Below are 21,345 nucleotides of genomic sequence, written 5' to 3'. Positions count from 1 at the left end.
CCTTCACATCTCAGTTTTTATAATAAAAATGGAAACTGTATACTGATACTGAATAACTATCCACTCACTGAAAAGATGAGTTAAACAAGATGACAGTAGAGAGCAGCCCAAGACAACACAAACATATTGAATAAAAATTAAAAAAAATTTTTGAGCAAAATTCTAGGGTCAGCTAGAGATTTTTTTTAGCAAACTGAGGTGAAGGGCAACCCTAAATTTACATATAACAATTACTAGATTAATCCCATCACATAAATCATCTAGAATCAAAGTTTCAAACTGACTACAATCCCCACAAAAAATAATTTCAGGTCGCCTTTGTGTTGCCCATTCACTTTTGGAAACTAGTGAATGTGGTGTTAAAAAAGGCGTAAACTAAATGCTTTGCAGCCCTTTTCCTGCCCTTGAGTTTGATGTCTTTGGTGTAGGAGCTGCATGAGCGACAGTTCATGAAATAAATAAATAAATAAATAAATAAATAAATAAATAAATAAATAAAATAGTAATAATAATTTCAGTTGTCTGCAAATTACTTGGGTTCAAATATTGGCCCTATCACTTCTCAGCTCTGTGACATTAACCTCATGACTTCAGCTCTTTGTGTCCCAATTTCAACATCCATAAAATGTTGATTAAAAAAAATAATACCTTCTCGCCTGACCAAGTGGTAGTCAGTAGACAGAGCATCAGCTTGGTACACTAAGGACCTGGGTTCGAAACCCCAAGATCTCCAGCCTCTGCGAGGGCTCACAGACATGACCCATGGTCGCTGGCTTGAAGCCCAAGGTCACTGGCTTGAGCAAGGGGTCACTTACTCTGCTGTAACTGCTCCCACCCCAGTCAAGGCACATGAGAAAGCAATCAATGAACAACTATCTCAACAAAGACTTTATGCTTCTCATCTCTCCCTTTCTGTCTGCCTCTCTCATTCTCTTGCTTAAAAAAAAAAGTATCGCCTGACCAGGCAGTGGCACAGTGGATAGAGTGTCGGACTGGGATGCAGAGGACCCAGGTTTGAGACCCCTGAGGTTGCCAGCTTGAGCGTGGGCTCATCTGGTTTGAGCAAAATTCCACCAGCTTGAGCCCAAGGTCACTGGCTCCAGCAAGGAGTTGCTCAGTCTGCTGAAGCCCCATGGTCAAGGCACATATGAGAAAGCAATCAATGAACAACTAAGGTGTTGCAATGTGCAATGAAAAACTAATGATTGATGCTTCTCATCTCTCCGTTCCTGTCTGTCTGTCCCTGTCTATCCCTCTCTGACTCACTCTCTCTGTAAAAAATAAAAAATAAAAGTTTTAAAAAATTTAAAAAAAGTATCTTCTCATCAGGTTGTGAGAATCAAATGATATTCCATATAGACAGTCTGGCTTAAGAACAGTGTCTGGCACATTACCAAGTACCTAATAATTGTTAGCTAATACAATTCTGTTCCTCATATTCCAGCACACACTAGAGTTGGGGTGGAGAGGGAACTTCTTCACATTGTTTTATTTAGAGGAAAGAATAAGAGGCTTGGCCATAAAGCTTTGCATAATTAGATGTGACCTAGACACACCAAAAGTGCCACAGGATTCAGGTAACAAGAGACATTGGGGGGTTCAAGTGCAATGTTCTCCAACAGAATTTCCTGTAATTATTTTTTAAAAAGTTCTATATTCATGCTGCCCAATATGGTAGACATTAAACACATGAGGTGACTAAAATATGGCTACTGTGACTAAGGTACTAATTTTTTTTATTTTAACTAACTTAATTTTAAATGTAAATAGGTGTATGTGGACAGCAGCTACCATACAGGACAGTGTAGTTCCAGTCCTCTGATCAAGCTTCTCCAATGACAGGCAGTATCTACCTTGCAAAGCACTCACCCCCTAGGGTTAATGCACCAAGAGTGCTTCCCTATAAGTGAACTCAAGTCTCTCTCCCAATGGTTTTATCCATTGGTCATTAATCTTTCCTGGGGCCTCGAAGCAACTTCAAAAGACTACAAGAGGCTCTGGCCGGTTAGCTCAGTGGTAGAGCATCAGGAGTGCAGGAGTCCTGGGTTCGATTCCCGGCCAGGGCACACAGGAGAAGCGCCCATCTGCTTCTCCACCCCTCCCCCTCTCCTTCCTCTCTGTATCTCTCTTCCCCTCCCGCAGCCAAGGCTCCATTGGAGCAAAGTTTACCCGGGCGCTGGGGATGGCTCTGTGGCCTCTGCCTCAGGCACTAGAATGGCTCTGATTGCGTGCCCCAGATGGGCAGAGCATCACCCTCTGGTGGGCGTACCGGGTGGATCCCGGTCAGGCGCATGCGGGAGTCAGTCTGACTGCCTCCACGTTTCCAACTCCAGAAAAATGCAAAAAAAAAAAAAAAAAGACTACAAGATATAATGGGGAAGACAGGAGTATAGGTCAAACAGGATGAGCCATTTACTGATAATTGCAGAAGCTGATAGACACACAAGGCACATTTAACTGTTCTACAATATTTTTCATATGTTGGAATTTTCTATTAAAATGTATTAGCATTAATTTCAAGCTCACTTCATTTCTTCTCTGACTACAAGGCCTTTCAAATCTGTCTCCCTGCTTTCAGTTAAGTATCTATTCCAATTCTTCTACCACACTGTGAATCAAGTTTTTCTATACATACAGTGCTTATAGCATCTCTGTGCTTTAGCACAAACTTGTCCCAGCTTGGAACTTCTTTTTTTCCGATGGCCTCACTGAAAACTGATTATCATTCTTCAAGATCCACTTCAACCATCATCACTTTCTTCAGCTTTTTTTCTTCACCACGCACCCAAGGCTGTCATTCACTCCGTCCTCAGTGCTAATTTACACTATCTGCATCCCTACCTTCCCCACTATACAGGGTAACTCGGAAGCAGAGGTGTTTCACTGCTCTCTTAACTGTCTCAGTCTTACAGCTTCAGACTTTCACTGAATTAATGAACTGTATATATAGACACAAGCTCAATGAAATGCTGGACGGCATTCATTCAAACAGCACTACATCAAACCCATTGACACCACTTTTCAATCTTAACTTGCATGTGTAGGCCTGACCTGTGGTGGCGCAGTGGATAAAGTGTCGACCTGGAAATGCTGAGGTCGCTGGTTCGAAACCCTGGGCTTGCCTGGTCAAGGCACATATGGGAGTTGATGCTTCCAGCTCCTCCCCCCCTTCTCTCTCTCTGTCTCTCCCTCTCCTCTCTAAAATGAATAAATAAAATAAAAATAAAAAAACTTGCATGTGTAGTTTTTTAGTGGTTTCCAAGCATGCTAATAACAACAGCTAAAAGTTACTAAGCCCTAAAAAAAAAAAAAAAAAAAAAGTTACTAAGCCAGACACTGATTTAAACACTTTACACATATAACTCCTTTAATCCTAATCATCCCCATTTCACAGAGGAAGAAACTCAAGCTCAGGTGAAGTTGCCTGCCTTCCAACAGGAGCTGGAATGCTAAGTAACTTGTTGTGTGACTTTGGACAAGTCATTTAAAGTTCCTGCTCCTGTTGAAAATTAGATAAGCCATGATGATCTTAAATGCAAGCTTCCAACTCTAAAATTCAGATTTGGGGATGGAAATAGATTTCAAATACTAGAAACACTATGAAGGAAAAAGTAACTTTTGGCAATCTCCATAAAATAATTTGAGGAAAAATGTAAATCTTTTATTTCTGTAGTTTATAAAAATCTACTATGGAAAAATATAAAAAATGTTCTCAGTTAAGAAACTTAACTTATATAAGACAAACTAAGATCTACAAGAGTTAGTAAAAAAAATGAGAATTAGCTTCATGGAAGATTTGAGCTAGATCTTAGAGAATGAGGATGTGGAAAGGCAGAACAATAATGGAAGCACAGGCGTGGAAAGATGGAACCTACAGAAGCAATTTGAGGAAGGAAACCATCTTGATTTAAATAGAGATTATGTTTTGAAGAATTGATGGAAAACATGACCAGAAAGATAAAATGGTGTTCTATGTAAAGGATCAGCAAATGCCCGTGGTCCTAGCGTCTGGGTTTGTTTGTTTGTTTTGTTATTGCTATATATATTTTTTGTGTGTGTGACAGAAACAGAGAGAGGGACAGATAGGGACAGACAGACAGGAAGGGAGAAAGATGAGAAGCATCAATTCTTCATTGTGGCACATTAGTTGTTCATTGACTGCTTTCTCATACGTGCCTTGACCAGCAGAGTGAGTGACCCCTTGCTCAAGCTGGCAATCTCAGGGTTTCGAACCTGGGTCCTCTATGTCCCAGTCTGAACTTCTATCCACTGCACCACCAGGTCATATGATGTTTTTATATGGCCCAGAGCTAACAATGCTTTTTACATTTTAAAAGGGTTAAAAAGAAGAATATGCAAAAAAAGACTCTATGTGTCTGCAAAAAAAGCCTAAAATATTTATTATCTGGCTGTTTACAGAAATTGTTTGCCAACTTCTGGGTTAGATCATAGAACACCTTGAAGGTGAAGAGGACCTCAGGATTGAGACTAGGGTAATTAAAAAAAAAAGAGAGACAGACAGACAGACAGGAAGAGAGATGAGAAGCATCAATTCATAGTTGCAACACCTGGGGTGTTCATTGATTACTTTCTCATATGTGCCTTGACCAGGGGGCTTCAGCCAAGCCAGTGACCCTCTTGCTCAAGCCAGTCAGTGATCATGGGATCATGTCTATGATTCCACAGTTAAGCCAGCAACCCCACACTCAAGTTGGTAAGCCCGCGCTCACACCAGTGTCCTTGGGGCTTCGAACCTGGGTCCTCAGCGTCCCAGACTGATGCTCTATTCTCTGTGCCACTGCCTGCTCAGACAGGACTAGGGTAATTTTTGATCAGGAGAGTGACCCAACAAGAGTTTAAGTCTAATAACAAAAAATAATCTAGGTTAAACTGGTGGCAAAATTAATGCATTGCAGTAATTAAGAAATAAATGTATGATTGCCTAACATGATTGTTTGGCTCACATAAATAACTCTAACACAGCCAGGAATTTCCCTAAAGCCACAAAAAACAGGAATTATTTTCTCAATTATTTAATCCCTTCTTTTTGGAGAACTAATGCACACAGAAGTCTTGTTCAGTGTGTCCTTCCAGCCCAAAGGCCATGCAGCCTCTAACATCACGAACATGGAGAGTGGAGAAGGGGTTCTACACTCAAATTTTCCTAATGAAACATTCTAAGTGGTGTTTGGGTTCTTGGATCAAGCCACAAACACCTTCTTAACCCAAAATATGGTATAATACTACTTAATTCAAATTACTTATGAGTTACAATTGACTATCTGATAAAATAGGCAGATATAGAAAATTAACTACCACTTATAACATTGTTTCCAAATTTGAAAATTAAAACCATAAACTTTGGGACCCAGACTCAATTATAAATTGAGTACTGGCAGGACTAAGGCATGGGTAATTAAACTCATTTTATGCATAACAATGATGACTGAATTGTTTCTTTATTGACTTTTATCATCTTTTCTTTTGTCATGAACTGACACTATTAATAGAAGGAGAGCACAGATATTAAAAACAAAAGTTTTAGCCTGACTTGTGGTGCAATGGATAAAGAATCGACCTGGAATGCTGAGGTCACCAGTTTGAAACCCTGGGCTTGTCCACTCAAGGCTCATACAACAAGCAATCAATGAACAACTAAAGTAAAGCAACTCAGTTGATACTTGTCACAAACCCCACCCTCCATCTCCTCTCTCTGTAAAATCAATAAATAAAATCTTTAAACATCTTGGCCTGGCTAGTGGTGATGCAGTGGATAGAGCATCAACCTGGAACCTGAGGACCCAAGTTAGAAACCCCAAGGTCATCACCTTGAGCACAGGCTCATCAACAGGATCCCAAGGTTGCTTACTTGAACCCAAGGTTGCCAACTTGAGTGAGGAGTCACTGACTTGGCTTGAGCCACTCCTCGCCCCCAATCAAGGCACATACGAGAAGCATTCAATGAACAACTAAAGCAACGTAACTAACTACAAGTTAATGCTTCTTGCCTCTCTCCCTTCTTGTCTCTTTCCCAATAAAAACTTTAAAAAAATTTTAAAAGCAAAAGTTTTGAAGTCTTACAGGGTTAGAATGTCAGCTTCATCACTTGCTAGCTCTTTGATCTTGGGCAAGTTCCTTCATTTCTCTGAACCACCTCTTCCTCATCTGTAAAATGGATACGGCACTACCAAACCTGACAGGCTGGACTGCTGTAGGGGAGAAAAGGATATGTATGAAAGTATCCCTAAAAAAAAAAAAAGTATCCCTGAAACCTAATTAAGCACATAATAAATGGTAATTATCATTATATAAATAGAAAGTGCTCCATAGGCCCTGGCCAGGTAGCTTAGTTGGTTAGAGCATCGTCCCTATACTCAAAGTTGTGGGTTCAATTCCCAGTCAGGGCACATATAAAAGCAATAACCAAGAATGTTTAAATAAGTGGAACAATAAAACTGATGTTTCTCTTAAAAATCAGTTTTTAAAAATTTCTCCAGCCTGACAAAGCAGTGGCACAGCGGATAGAGTGTCAGACTGGGGCAGGGAGGACCCAGGTTTGAAAACCCATGGTTGTTGCCTTGAACCCACCAGTCACTGGCTTGAAGCCCAAGGTTGCTGGCTTGAGAAAGGAGTCACTCGCTATGTTGAAGTCCCCCAGTCAAGGCACATATGGAAAGCAATCAATAAACAAGGAGCCCCAATGAAGAATTTATGCTTCTCATCTCTCTCCCTTCCTGTCTGTCTGTCCCCATCTGTCACGCTCTGTCACCAAAAAAAAAAATTCTCCATAAACTGTTTTTATGTCACAGATATCTAAATTATTTTCTTCAAAACAATGGCTACTACCTAACCAGGCGGTGGCGCAGTGAATAGAGCGTCAAACTGGGATGCGGAGGACCCAGGTTCGAGACCCCAAGGTCACCAACTTGAGCTCAGCTCATCTGGTTTGAGCAAAACTCACCAGCTTGGACCCAAGGTCGCTGGCTTGAGCAAGGGGTTACTCAGTCTGCTGAAGGCCCACAGTCAAGGTACATATGAGAAAGCAATCAATGAACAACTAAGGTGTCGCAAGGAAAAACTGATGATTGATGCTTCTCATCTCTCTCCATTTCTGTCTGTCCTTATCTATCCCTCTCTCTCTGTTTCTGTTTAAAAAAAAAAAAGGCTACCACCACCACTTGGCTCTGGTTCTATAATCATCAAAAATAGCCCTGGCCGGCCCTGGCCGGTTGGCTCAGTGGTAGAGCGTCGGCCTGGCGTGCAGAAGTCCTGGGTTTGATTCCCGGCCAGGGCACACAGGAGAAGCGCCCATCTGCTTCTCCACCCCTCCCCCTCTCCTTCCTCTCTGTCTGTCTCTCTTCCCCTCCTGCAGCGAGGCTTCATTGGAGCAAAGATGGCCCGGGCGCTGGGAATGGCTCCTTGGCCTCTGCCTCAGGCACTAGAGTGGCTCTGGTAGCAACAGAGCGACGCCCAGGATGGGCAGAGCATCGCCCCCTGGTGGGCAGAGCGTCGCGCCCCTGGTGGGCGTGCTGGGTGGATCCTGGTCGGGCGCATGCGGGAGTCTGACTGTCTCTCCCCGTTTCCAGCTTCAGAAAAATACAAAAAAAAAAAAAAAAAAAAGCCCTGGCCGATTGGCTCAGTGGTAGAGCATCAGCCAGGCATGCAGGAGTCCCGGGTTGGATTCCCAGCCAGGGCACACAGGAGAAGCGCCCATCTGCTTCTCCACCCCTCCCCCTCTCCTTCCTCTCTATCTCTCTCTTCCCCTCCTGCAGCCAAGGCTCCACTGGAGCAAAGTTTGCCCGGGCGCTGAGGATGGCTCTATGGCCTCTGCCTCAGGCACTAGAATGGCTGTGATTGCGGCAGAGCAACACCCCAAGATGGGCAGAGCATCGCCCCCTGGTGGGCATGCCGGGTGGATCCCAGTCAGGCGCATGCGGGAGTCTGTCTGACTGCCTCCCCGTTTCCAACTTAAAAAAAAAAAATAGGCCCTGGCCAGTTGGTTCAGTGGTAGAGTGTGAACCCAGTGTTTGGATGTCCTAGGTTCAATTCCCGATCAGGGCACACAGGAGAAGCGCCCATCTGCTTCTCCATCCCTTCCCCTCTCACTTCTCTCTCTCTCTCTCTTCTCCTCTCCTCCTGCAGCCATGGCTCAATTGGAGCAAGTTGGCCTGGGTGGGGTGCTGAGAATGGCTCCATGGCCTCTGCCTCAGGCACTTGGAAGACTTCAGTTGTGAGCAACCAAGCAACATCCCACATGAGCAGAGCATCGGCACCTAGTGGACTTGCTGGGTGGATTCCAGCTGGGGCACATGTGGGAGTCTGTCTCTGCCTCCCCTCCTCTCTGAATAATAGAATTGTTAAAAATAAACATTAAAAGAAATATAAGACAATTGTTTTTAAAAAAATAAATGGACTGTAAAACTATAACACTGTTTGTGGGTCTGACAAAAGTTTCAGCTATTGCACTTTACTTCAGCTCTCTCCCAAACTTCTCCCATCTTTAGCTGCAAATTTCCAACTTTTTCCATATCATTAATTCTTTTTCCTTTGCTAATTATTTTTAAGTTATTTATTAGAGAGAGAGAGAAAGACAATGACCCGTTGTTCCACCCATTTATACCTTCATTGGTTAACTCTTGTATGTGCCCTGACTAGGGATCAAACCTGAGACCTTGGTGCATTGGGATGACACTCCAACTGACTGAGCAACTGAGAGGTCTTTTGCTGATTACTGACTAAATAAAGAGGGTAATTTTTGTGCCTTGGCTGGATAGCTTAGTTGGTTAGAGCATTGTCCCAATATATAGAGGTGTAGGTTCAATCCCTGGTCAAGGCACATACAGAAACAGCTCTATGTTTCATCTCCCCTCTCCTTCTCTCCCTCTCTTTCTAAAATCAATAAATAAAAATTAAAGATGGTACTTTATAATCTGTCCTTCAGAATAATTCATCCTGTACCATGCCATCATTTTCTTACAACTTACAATTTTTTAAATTTCTCATTTCTGCCTGACCAGGCGGTGGCACAGTGGATAGAGCGTCAGACTGGGATGCGGAGGACCCAGGTTCGAGACCTCGAGGTCGCCAGCTTGAGCGCAGACTCATCTGGCTTGAGCAAAAAGCTCACCAGCTTGGACCCAAGGTCGCTGGCTTGAGCAAGGGGTTACTTGGTCTGCTGAAGGCCCACAGTAAAGGCACATATGAGAAAGCAATCAATGAACAACTAAGATGTCGCAACGAAAAACTGATGATTCTTCTCATCTCTCTCCATTTCTGTCTGTCTGTCCCTATCTATCCCTCTCTCTGACTTTCTCTCTCTGTCCCTGTAAAAAATAAAAATAAAAATAAATAAAAAAATAAAAGGATGAATTTTAAAAAAATTTCTCATTTCTACCACAATTAAATGCTAACACTGTCGCCTGACCTGTGGTGGCGCAGTGGATAAAGTGTCAACCTGGAATGCTGAGGTCTCCGGCTCAAACCCTGGGCTTGCCTGGTCAAGGCACATATGGGAGTTAATGCTTCCTGCTCCCCCCTGCCTGCTCTCTTTCTTTCTCCTTCCCCTCTCTAAAATAAATTTTTTAAAAAAATGCTAATAATGTCAATACTCAGTACTGCAGTAACTGTCGCAGCTTTAACAACAAAGTTCAAACACAGTAAACACATAGAGAATTTTACAACAACAGGAATGGTTTGACTGTGAAATGACCATAAACAAACTTTTTAAAAAGACCATCTGCTGATGAGGTTAACCCACTTTTGTTCTGGGGTGTAGCTTTGCTCCTATCTCAGTACATCCTAAGTAGAAAGTTTGTAAGTAGACAAGCTGCTGCACAGTACTAAAATACAAGATACTGCGCAATGAATGAGAAGCTGCCAGAAGAAGAAGGAATTCCATTTTCCTAGGGTAAATATGGTGAGACACTACGCAGGAAAGAATCTGGGCTAAGCCTTTAAAGACTTATGTTTAAAGGACAAAATGACTAGATTGGAAGAATTTGATTTATGCTGAAAAATAAACACAGTCTGTAAAGGGACTGGACCATCAGGCCAAATAGTCTGGATTTGATTCAGCTAGTGATGAGAGCCACTAAAAGTTTCTCAATAGAAAGAGAACACGATGAAAGATGTTTGGGGAGATTTTTTAAGGTTATATGTGTACAAAGTATCTGAACAAGAAATGACCAATGAGAAGGCTTGCTCAGCTAGTCAGCATATAAACTTTCTGGTACTCATGACAGAAAAAAAAAAAATCACCCCACCTCCTTCCCTATTCACAACACTTGTCTAAAACCAAAAGAAATCTCAAAATCCTCTACATCAGGGGTCAGGAATCTTTTTGGCTGAGAGAGCCATGAACGCCACATATTTTAAAATGTAATTCCGTGAGAGCCATACAATGACCTGTGTAGGTTACACATTATCCCATAAAAATTTGGTGGTGTCCCAGAGGACAGCTGTGATTGGCTCCAGCCACCCGCAACCATGCACATGAGCGGTAGGAAATGAATAGATTGTAATACATGAGAATGTTTTATATTTTTAACATTATTTTTTTTATTAAAGATTTGTCTGCAAGCCAGGTGTAGCCATCAAAAGAGCCACATCTGGCTCACAAGCCATAGGTTCACGACCCCTGCTCTACATAACAACACTACAATCAATCAGAATTGGCATGTGAGGTAAAATCTATTTACCATCTATGTTAAGGATCAAAATAGGATACTCAGAAAAGAAAGGAATGTCTGGTAGAAACATTACAGAGGGGCCCTGGCTGGCTGGCTCAGTGGTAGAGTGTAGGCATATGGATGTCCTGAGTTCAGTTTCCAGTCAGGGCACACAGAAGTGCCCATCCACCTCTCCATCCCTCTCCCACTCCCTTCTCCTCCCCTCCTACAGCTATGGCTCAATTGGAGCAAGTTGGCTCTGGGCGCTGAGAATGGCTCCATGGCCTCCACCTCAGATGCTAAGAAAAGCTTGGTTGCTGAGCAATGGAGCAATGCCCCAGATGGGCAGAGTATCACCCCTAGTGGACTTGCTGGGTGGATCCCAGTTGGGGTGCATGTGGGAGTCTGTCTCTTCCTTCCCTCCTCTCATTGAATTAAAAAAAAAAAACCACTACAGAGGAACTTTATTTTGAATCCAAGTTCCTAAGTAAAAAAGGATGAACACACTTTTCCACTTGAAATATGTGACAAAAAAACAAAATGAAACAAAAAAACAGCGAAGTAGAGCCTCTGCTAATTGGCACATTTAGAAAATGATTTTTTCTGGATACATCAATCTTTTTTTAGATTATTGAATAAATATCAAATTTTGAAAACAAGTCTTAAGAAACATATTATATTAGAAAGAAAAGGAAACAAGATTCTAAAGCCAGGTATGCAACCAATGATGGGAGAACTCTGAAAAATAATCTCTGTGGCCTTAATTTCCTCACTTGTAAAGAGAATAAGAAACTAAAAATCACCAGAGCCACTTTAATTTAAAAAAATGTACAATTCTAAAATACTGAGGGTTTATTATGTGTCTAGAATAGAATGTAATAAAAAATGTAGTATCCCACTTTTGAAGAAAAGTATTTTTTCTCCTTTTAATAGATACAACAACTAAGCCTGAGAGTGAGTGACTTGCCCATTCATTCTCTCAAACATGTGATTCACTGAGTGCCAAGCCTGTTCAGGGAGATTGGAATATAGCAGTGAGCAAAATAAAGTTCCCACCCACAAAGAGTTAAATTTTAGTTTCAAAGAGGTGAACCCAATTCTAGCCTAAACTGGGGTTGCCAGATAAAATAAAGGATGCCCGGTTAAATTTGAATTTCAAATGAATAATATTTTTGTCTCATGCAATTTTGGAACATATTTATACTAAAAAATTAATCATGTTTATCAGAAATTCAAGTTAACTGCACATTCCTTATTTTTCTTTGCTAAATCTGGTAACCCCAGCCTAGACGTAACTGCAAAACCCTTCCTCAGTCCTGTTACTGCATCTCAGTGCATCTACATAATGACTTTGATTACACCAATGAAAAATTAGTTTTGCCTGACCAGGCAGTGGTACAGTGGATACAGCGTCAGACTGGGATGCTGAGGACCCAGGTTCAAAACCCCGAGGTAACTGGTTTGAGCGAGGGCTCACCCAGCTTAAGTGCAGGGTCACTGGCTTGAGCGAGGGATCATAGACATGAACCCATGGTCTCTGGCTTGAGCCCAAAGGTCACTTGGCTTAAGCCCAAGGTCGCTGGCTTGAGCAAGGCGTCATTTGCTCTGCTGGAGCCCCCAGGTCAAGGTACATATCAGAAAGCAATCAATGAACAACTAAGGTGCCGCAACAACAAATTGATGCTTCTCATCTCTCTCCTTTCCTGTCTGTCCTTAGTCTCTGTCACAAAAAAAAAGTTTCCACTGCAACACAGCATATGTATACGTGAAGTGAAGCAGTGCTTTAAAACAATTTATCATTTTAATACCTTCCACTATTTTTCTTTCTTTTTTTTTTGTGGCAGAGACAGAGAGAGTCAGAGAGAGGGACAAGCAGAAGGAAGGGAGAGAGATGAGAAACATCAATTCTTCATTGTGGCTCCTTAGTTGTTCACTGATTGATTTCTCATATGTGCCTTGACTGGGGGGCTACAGCAGACCAAGTGACTCCTTGCTCGAGCCAGCAACATTGGGCTCAAGCTGGTGAGCCTTGCTCAAACCAGATGAGCCCACACTCAAGCTTGCAACCTTGGGGTCTCAAACCTGGGTCCTCCACATCCCAGTCCGATGCTCTATCCACTGCACCACCACCTGGTCAGGCTATTTTTCATTTTTCTAAAAATGCTTGTCATGATCTACTAAAGTGGTTTTACAATCTACTACGGCAGTGGTTCTCAACCTTTCTAATGCTGTGACCCCGCAATACAGTTCCTCATGTTGCGGTGACCCCAAACCAAAAAATAATTTTGGTGGCTACTTCGTAACTGTAATTTTGCTACAGTTATGATTCGGAATGTAAATACCTGATATGCATTATATATTTTCCGATGGCTTTAGGCAACCCTGCTGGGGTCGCAACCCAGAGGTTGAGAACCACCGTACTAAGGGGTCAAGACCTACAATTTAAAAAATATTTGAGAGATATGAAAAACAAGTTAACTTTGTCTTATGAGTCACCCTTATGAGCACACCAATTAACTACACTGTGCTATAAAACAGTAATATCTCTGGGGTCTGCTATAGTGTAGAGCTAAAAACTTATAGTCACAACCAGGATGGTATATAGTTATGGACCGTGTAACATTTTGGTCTGCAATGGACCATATCTATGATGGTAGACTCCTAAGATTATAATGGAGCTGAAAAATTCCAATGCATCACGTTTTTGTTAATGCTGTATAAACAAACAAACCATATAAAAGTATAATATGTACAATCACAGTACTAAGTTATACCATCTTGATTTGTGTAAGTACACTAGAATTTACCCTAACCACACATTTCTTAGAACGTATTCCCATAAATGAGCAGCTCATGACTACTTTTTGAGTTCGTGTTCCTTGTTTATAATTCTTTTCTTTTTTTTTTGACAGAGACAAAGAGAAGGACAGACAGGAAGGGAGAGAGACGAGAAGCATAAATTCTTCATTGGGGCTACTTAGTTGTTCATTGATTGCTTTCTCATATGTCCCTTGACCAAGGGAGCTACCGCAGACTGAGTGACCCCTTGCTCAAGCCAGAGACCTTGGGTTCAAGCTGGTGAGCCTTGCTCAAACCAGATGAGCCCACACTCAAGCTGGCGAGCTCAGAGTTTCAAACCTGGGTCCTCTGTGTTCCAGTCTGACATTCTATTCACTGTGCCACTGCCTGATCAGGCCCATCTTTTAACTTTTTATCATACCATTATTATTTCTAATTGCTGTCAATATGTTTGCCTCTAAAAGTTTGGCTTTTCTATTTGCTAGCAATCTGTCAATCAAAAAAGCAAAGTAGGCCTGACCTGTGGTGGCGCAGTGGATTAAGCACTGACCTGGAATGCTGAGGCTGCCAGTTCAAAACCCTGCACTTGTCTAGCCAAGGCACAAATGGGAGTTGATGCTTCCTGCTCCTCCCCCCTTCTTTTTCTTTCTCTCTCTCTCCTCTCTAAAATGAATAAAATTTTTAAAAAAGCAAACTAGATGTTTCTCCCTCTTTCCTTGCTTCCTCTCTAAAATCAATAAATGAAAAAAAATTAATCTTGACTATTTACAAAGATTACTGCCAAGAATCTTTTTTTTAAATTTTATGTTTTTATTTATTGATTGAATTTAGAGAGAGGAGGATGAAGGGAAAGAAGTCGATTTTTTGTTTCACTTATACATTCATTCATTGATTCTTCTATGTACCCTGACAAGGGATCTAACCTGCAACCTTGGTGTATGGGGATGACGTTCTAACTAACTGAGCTACCCAGCCAGGGCCAAGAATATTTTTTACATGATTTATAAAAATCAATATGGAGGCCTGACCTGTGGTGGCGCAGTGGATAAAACGTCAACCTGGAAATGCTGAGGTTGCCGGTTCAAAACCCTGGGCTTGCCTGGTCAAGGCACATATGGGAGTTGATGCTTCCTGCTCTTCTCCCCCCCTCCCTTTCTATAATGAATAAATAAAATCTTAAAAAAAAAAAAAAAGCAATATGGAAAAAAAGGCAGTACGAACATAAACTGACAATCACAAATATTGACAATACTGTTAAATAAATCCTCTCAAAGTAACATTTATAAGAGAATATTTTTTACATGATTTATAAAAAGCAATTTGAACATAAACTGACAATCACAAACACTGACAATACTATTAAATAAATCCTCTCAAGGTAACATTTACAAGAGTTTAACATTCTAAAGTTCTGATACACTTGATAAAAATAAGCCACACTCATTTATAATTACACTGTAGATAAGTCTCATACCACAAACTGATGGGATTTACAAAGACTCCATTATAGAATGCCATTTTATCCAGTTCCCAAAATGCTATTAATTATGGCCATAAATTGATACTTTATAGCCACTCAACTTCAAGGCTTAAAGTGTAAGTAATCTACATAAGAATTTTTTTAATTTTACAGGGAATTTCAAATTTTCACAAGCATACAACTACAAATAACTTTTAGCAAATAAAACCCAAGGTTAATAATAGTTGTCATTTTCATAAACCACCCAGGCCCATAACAATGCTGTATCATTAAAAAATTTTAAACCAAGGGATTCACATTAAATATCATACCAAATATGTATAAAATTACATATATATATTAAAGATAAAGAACTAGACTTCCTATTTTAGCAAGCCAAATTCAAGGTTACAAAAAGATTTTTTTTTTTTTTTTTTTTCATTTTTCTAAAGCTTGGAAACAGGGAGAGACAGACAGACTCCCGCATGCACCCGACCGGGATCCACCCGGCACGCCCACCAGGGGCGATGCTCTGCCCACCAGGGGGCGATGCTCTGCCCATCCTGGGCGTCGCCATGTTGCGACCAGAGCCACTCTAGCGCCTGAGGCAGAGGCCACAGAGCCATCCCCAGCGCCCGGGCCATCCTTGCTCCAGTGGAGCCCCGGCTGCGGGAGGGGAAGAGAGAGACAGAGTGGAAAGCGCGGCGGAGGGGTGGAGAAGCAAATGGGCGCTTCTCCTGTGTGCCCTGGCCGGGAATCGAACCAGGGTCCTCCGCACGCTAGGCCGACGCTCTACCGCTGAGCCAACCAGCCAGGGCCACAAAAAGATTTCTTGAAGGGCAAGGACTATCTGTAGTTGTATATTCTTTAAAATACACAACATGATCTTGTCTGTGTTCACGTCTGCGTTTATTTAAAGGAAGGGATGTCATAAATTCTACAAATACGTATGTTGTACTGAATCTAACAACCCTGTGTTGGTGAACCTTTTTATAAAAACCGCCCCCTTTTGCAGTGCTGGTCAACCTGGTCCCTCCCGCCCACTAGTGGGCGTTCCAGCTTTCATGGTGGGCCAATCACAGCATGCTTTGGTTGCTCCGCTAAGGTCCACCATGAAAGCCCTAACGCCCACTAGTGGGTGGGAGGGACCAGGTTGACCAGCACTGCAAAAGTGGGCGGTTTTTATAAAAAGGTTTGCCATCAGGGCAATAACCTCTCAAAGCTTCGGGGTTTTTCCCTTCTATTGTAAGATAATATTGTCTAATACTTCTTCTTGTTCTAAGAGTCTACAGTTTTAGGCCCTGGGCAGTTAGCCCAGTCAGTTAGTGTCATCCTGAAACACCACGGTTGTGGGTTCGATCCCTGGTCAGTACACATACAGAAAGCAACAAGGGGGTGCACAACTAAGTGAAACAACAAATGAATACTTCTTTCTCCCCCACCTGTCCTGTCTCTCTAAAATCATATTTTTAAAAAATTTGTTTTAAGGGAAGAATATATTTAAAAAGATGACATACACCATTGAATCTAAAACAGTATGTACTACATGAATCTACTTTAACATATGTGTATGTTCACAAAGAATCTAAAAGATGAACACCAAATTTATAAGAGTGGTTAGCCCAAAGGAAAAATTGTGGGCAATTTTAACTTTCTAAGAATTTGGGCTTTTGTTTCTTGATTCTCTGCATTCCTTTTTTAAATTTTTATTGATTGATTTTAAACAAGAGAGAGAGATCAAGTTGTTGCTTCATTTATTTATGCACTCATTGGTTGATTCTTGTATGTGCCCTGACTTGGAATCAAATCCACAACCCTGAAGTATCGAAATGACACTCAAACCAAATGACCTAACTGGCTCGATTCTTTGCATTCTTACTTTTCTACAATGAGTATTAAAAATAAATAAATAAAACTTTTTCAAATTAAATGAGAACTTTCAAATATAACCAACATAGAGTATTCATACAAAGAATATTTCAATTCATTAATTTCAAAAGTAAATCTGTTCTGGCCTCAGTAGGTTAGACCACTGTCCTTAAGTGCAGAGGTTGCCGGTTCGATCCCTGGACAGGGCACATAAACAGATTGAAGATCCTGTCTCTGTCTCTCCCTCTACAAAATCAATAAAAATAAAAATAAAAAATAGCCTGACCAGGCGGTGGCACAGTGGATAGAGTGTTGGACCGGGATGCTGAGGACTCAGGTTCAAGACCCCGAGGTCGCCAGCTTGAGCATGGGCTCATCTGGTTTGAGCAAAAGGATCGCCAGCTTGGACCCAATGTCGCTGGCTCCAGCAAGGGGTTACTCGGTCTGCTGAAGGCCCATGGTCAAGGCACATATGAGAGGGCACTCAATAAACAATTAAGGTGTGCAATGTGCAACAAAAAACTAATGATTGATGCTTCTCATCTCTCCGTTCCTGTCTGACCTATCTATCCCTCTCTCTGTAAAACAAAACAAAACAAAAAAAAAACCCAATTAAAAAAAAAAAGAATAAATTTGTTCTGGACACTGGTTCAAGCACGTCCCTCTTCTCTATTATACTATAAGCAGCTTAAGATGAAGGACCACATTCTCTACATGTCTCAAAGCTATAAATTTTTATATGTAATATATATTACATAAAATCTTTTAAATAGGTGTTCTAAATCAGTGGTTCCCAACCCCCGGGCCACGGAGCAGTAGCGGCCGTGGGCCATTTGGTACCGGTCCAGAGAAAGAATAAATAACTTACATTATTTCCATTTTATTTATATTTAAGTCTGAACAATGTTTTATTTTTTAAAAATGACCAGATTCCCTCTGTTACATCCATCTAAGACTCACTCTTGACGCTTGTCTCGGTCACATGATAAATTTATCCATCCCACCCTAAAGGCCGGTCCGTGAAAATATTTTCTGACATCAAACCAGTCCGTGGCCCAAAAAAGGTTGGGGACCACTGTTCTAAATAACAGGAAAGTAGTTTACAAAACAACTAACTACAAAATTATATACCTCCACTTTGTCTGGCAAGCACCTCTGTGGGGAATACTACTCTTCTACATAGGATGTTCATCTTTAAGAGCAGAAGAAATTCTTTTTGAATAGAAAACCATACTGTATGAATATCAAAAACATTAAAATATAGCTCAACCTGTTTCCAATCATAAGTAATGCTAACAAAAGTTCAAAAGTATCTACATTACAAACTCTAGATTTAGATGCTACAATATTTCAAAGGCTTTATACCAGCTTCATAATCACAGATGAGAATATTTCTGATTTTAAAAAATCCTTTTTGAAGTCTAACATCTAAGGAGGCAAAAAGACCTCAAGAGGAAGAAGCACTCTACTTTTTAGTAACATTCTTGCTAAAAAGATCACTGTATCAATCAATCTCTTAAAATCTTGGTATTGAGCCTGACCTGTGGTGGCTCAGTGGATAAAGCATTGACCTGAAAATGCTGAGGTCGCCGGTTCGAAACCCTGGGCTTGCCTGGCCAAGGCACATATGGGAGTTGATGCTTCTAGCTCCTCCCCCCTTCTCTCTCTCTCTCTCTCTCTCTCTCTCTAAAATGAATAAATAAAAAATTTATAAGAAAAAAATTAGAAAAAAAAATCTTGGTATTGGAAACAGTCAAAGATGGCCCATATATGCTTTTTAAAAAAAAAAGTACCTTCACTTAAAAAGATGCATTAGCAGGTAGGCCTGTTAATAAACTACTTATATATCCATTGAAGTAGTCCCAATCATTTGAAATAGCTACCAAAAGAGAGTTTTGTTCAGGCTCAACATTCTATTTTTATTTTTTTATTTTTATTTATTCATTTTAGAGAGGAGAGGGAGAGACAGAGACAGAGACAGAGAGAGAGAGAGAGAGAGAAGGGGAGGAGGAGCTGGAAGCATCAACTCCCATATGTGCCTTGACCAGGCAAGCCCAGAGTTTCGAACCGGTGACCTCAGCATTTCCAGGTCGATGCTTTATCCACTGCGCCACCACAGGTCAGGCCAGGCTCAACATTCTATACAATATCAAAATAGTGCCTGACCAGGCAGTGGCGCAGTGGATAGAGTGTCAGACTGGGATGCAGAGGACCCAGGTTCGAGACCCCGAGGTCGCCAGTTTGAGTGTGGGCTTATCTGGTTTGAGCAAAATCTCACCAGCTTGAGGTTACTTGAGGCTCCAGCAAGGGGTTACTTGGTCTGCTGAAGGCCCGCTGTCAAGGCACATATGAGAAAGCAAGCAATAAATAACTGTGTTGCAATGTGCAATGAAAAACTGATTGATGCTTCTCATCTCTCTCCATTCCTGTCTGTCTGTCCCTGTCTATCCCTCTCTCTGACTCACTCTCTGTCTCTGTAAAAAAAAAAAAATCAAAATACTATCTAGCCAAAACAGAAAATTATAGTTCTAAGAAAAAAAACTTTTCTAAAAACTTAAAATTCGTTTCAAGGTATAAAAACACTTTGCTATGGTGAAAAGCTGTTCTAACACAGCTGTAGCTATTTAGGACAAAATCAGATAGATCCTCCTTTAAGTCGAAACATATGGCTATTAAATAGCTACGATATGAATTAACAGCCCTTGTGTAAAATTGTAACTGTCTCCCTAATCAGAGAAACACAGAAAATACTAGATTACATTTAACCAAAAAAGGAACACCACAATACAATGAATGTTTTGACTTTTTAAGAATGCAAAATCTTTGAGCAACTATAGACATTTTTCTTTGATAAGCAATATGACGTAGGTTTTTGCAGTCTTAAAAAGTATATTTTCTCTAGGTACTTGGGATGAAAATTAAAGTAATTAGGTAAAGTAAATAAGGCCAATAGAAAAACGAGAATGTACCTCTTTTAACAGCCATTCATAGCTTGCTTCTAATGATCTAAATGCCAATTAAATTTTAGTCCAACTTCAAATTTGGTTATTGTCAACACCAAATTTGGTTATTCTATTGCCTGACCGGGTGGTGGCGCAGTGGATAGAGCATTGGACTGGGACGCCGAGGACCCAGGTTCGAGACCCCCGAGGTTGCCAGTTTGAGCACAGGGTCATCTGGTTTGAGCAAAGCTCACTAGCTTGGATCCAAGGTCTCTGGCTCGAGCAAGGGGTTACGTGGTCTGCTGAAGGCCCACAGTCAAGACACATATGAGAAAGCAATCAATAAACAACTAAAATGTCGCAACGAAAAACTGATGATTGATACTTCTCATCTCTCTCCATTCCCATTCCTGTCTATCCCTCTCTCTGTATATTAAAAAAAAAAGCCTTCTAACAAATGATGCAGTTTAAACCTTAAAAATTGCACAGGTTGGCTTTAGCTCAGTGATTCCTTTGAGTCAAGTTCACTTGTTAAACCTTATAAATTGCAAATGGGGCTATGTGACTAATCAAGATAAAAAGCAAATGGCTAACTACCTCACCTTCAAAACTTTGCTCAAATGTTAATCTCTCAATGAGGCCTCCCCTAACCCATCTGATATTACAACTCATTCCCCCCAGACCCCCATAAGACATCTTTCATATGCTCCTCTCTAATTTCATCACTCTTACCTAACAGGAATAGTTTGCTAATTTAATGTCATGTCTATAGTCTGGTTCAACACATTAAGCACCAAGGGAGCAGCTATCTTTTATTCAGATATATCCCAGGTACCTACAGCTACTGCTTTATACATATATTTTCAATAAATTTGTGTTGAATAAATGTAGATGTGTTTAGGCTCTTCTAAAGGTATCTAATTTAAAGGATAAATGTCTCATTGATGTTTAAATGGATCATGAACAGTTACACTAAATTGCAGCATAATTTCTAAGCTGCAAGGTATTTAAAGAAAGAAACAGTAACAACACTAAGCTGAAAATTACTAAAAAGTTTTTTATTCACTCTTAATCTCCTGAAATAAATTCTTGTTATATTATTTAGAATTGAGACTCCGATTATAAACCACTTTTTTTTTAAATGGGGAAAATAAAAAGATATGGGTTAACCAGTGACAATTCCCAATGTATCATGAAACTGCATGAAAGTTACCAAAAATAAACTGGTCATAGGCTAGCAGCTAATAAAAAAATACTTTGATGAATGAGGAAAGTTAACAACAAACCACCAAAAAGCTTATAAACGAGTTCTTCAGGACTTTCAGTCCTCTGCTTATTCAAGAGAAATAACCAACACAATAGATACTATTTCATTAAATCCTCAGAAAAAATAAATTCAAATTCAAATATAAATAATCATAAAACTAACAAAAGCACTTATTAATGTAGGCACTTTAACAGTAAGTGCAACATTTTCCCTTGACAATCCTGTGTCTGACAAACTACGAAGAAACCACTCTATAGAAGATCCACCTTCTTGGCACTGGAAACTTACACAAGTCTTCCGAAGAGTAATATGGCACAGTTAGCAAGAGCCATAAAAATCTTC

General features: G+C 40.7%; 1 protein-coding gene and 1 non-coding gene across 7 annotated transcripts in view; one reads left to right on the top strand and one right to left on the bottom strand.

Moving 5' to 3' along the window:
• The window catches only part of ATXN2 (ataxin 2), a 125,682-nt gene that overhangs the window by 100,852 nt on the left and 3,485 nt on the right, over nt 1-21,345 (bottom strand). The window lies entirely within an intron of this gene.
• LOC136327487 (small nucleolar RNA SNORA13) lies at nt 314-448 on the top strand. The gene has a single exon (XR_010729690.1). It is a non-coding gene; the product is annotated as a small nucleolar RNA SNORA13 (small nucleolar RNA).

Source organism: Saccopteryx bilineata, chromosome 2 (assembly GCF_036850765.1).
Source record: "Saccopteryx bilineata isolate mSacBil1 chromosome 2, mSacBil1_pri_phased_curated, whole genome shotgun sequence".
Taxonomy (NCBI): domain Eukaryota; kingdom Metazoa; phylum Chordata; class Mammalia; order Chiroptera; family Emballonuridae; genus Saccopteryx; species Saccopteryx bilineata.
The sequence above is the reverse complement of the archived record's forward strand: the minus strand, read 5'-3'. Positions and strand labels throughout refer to the sequence as shown.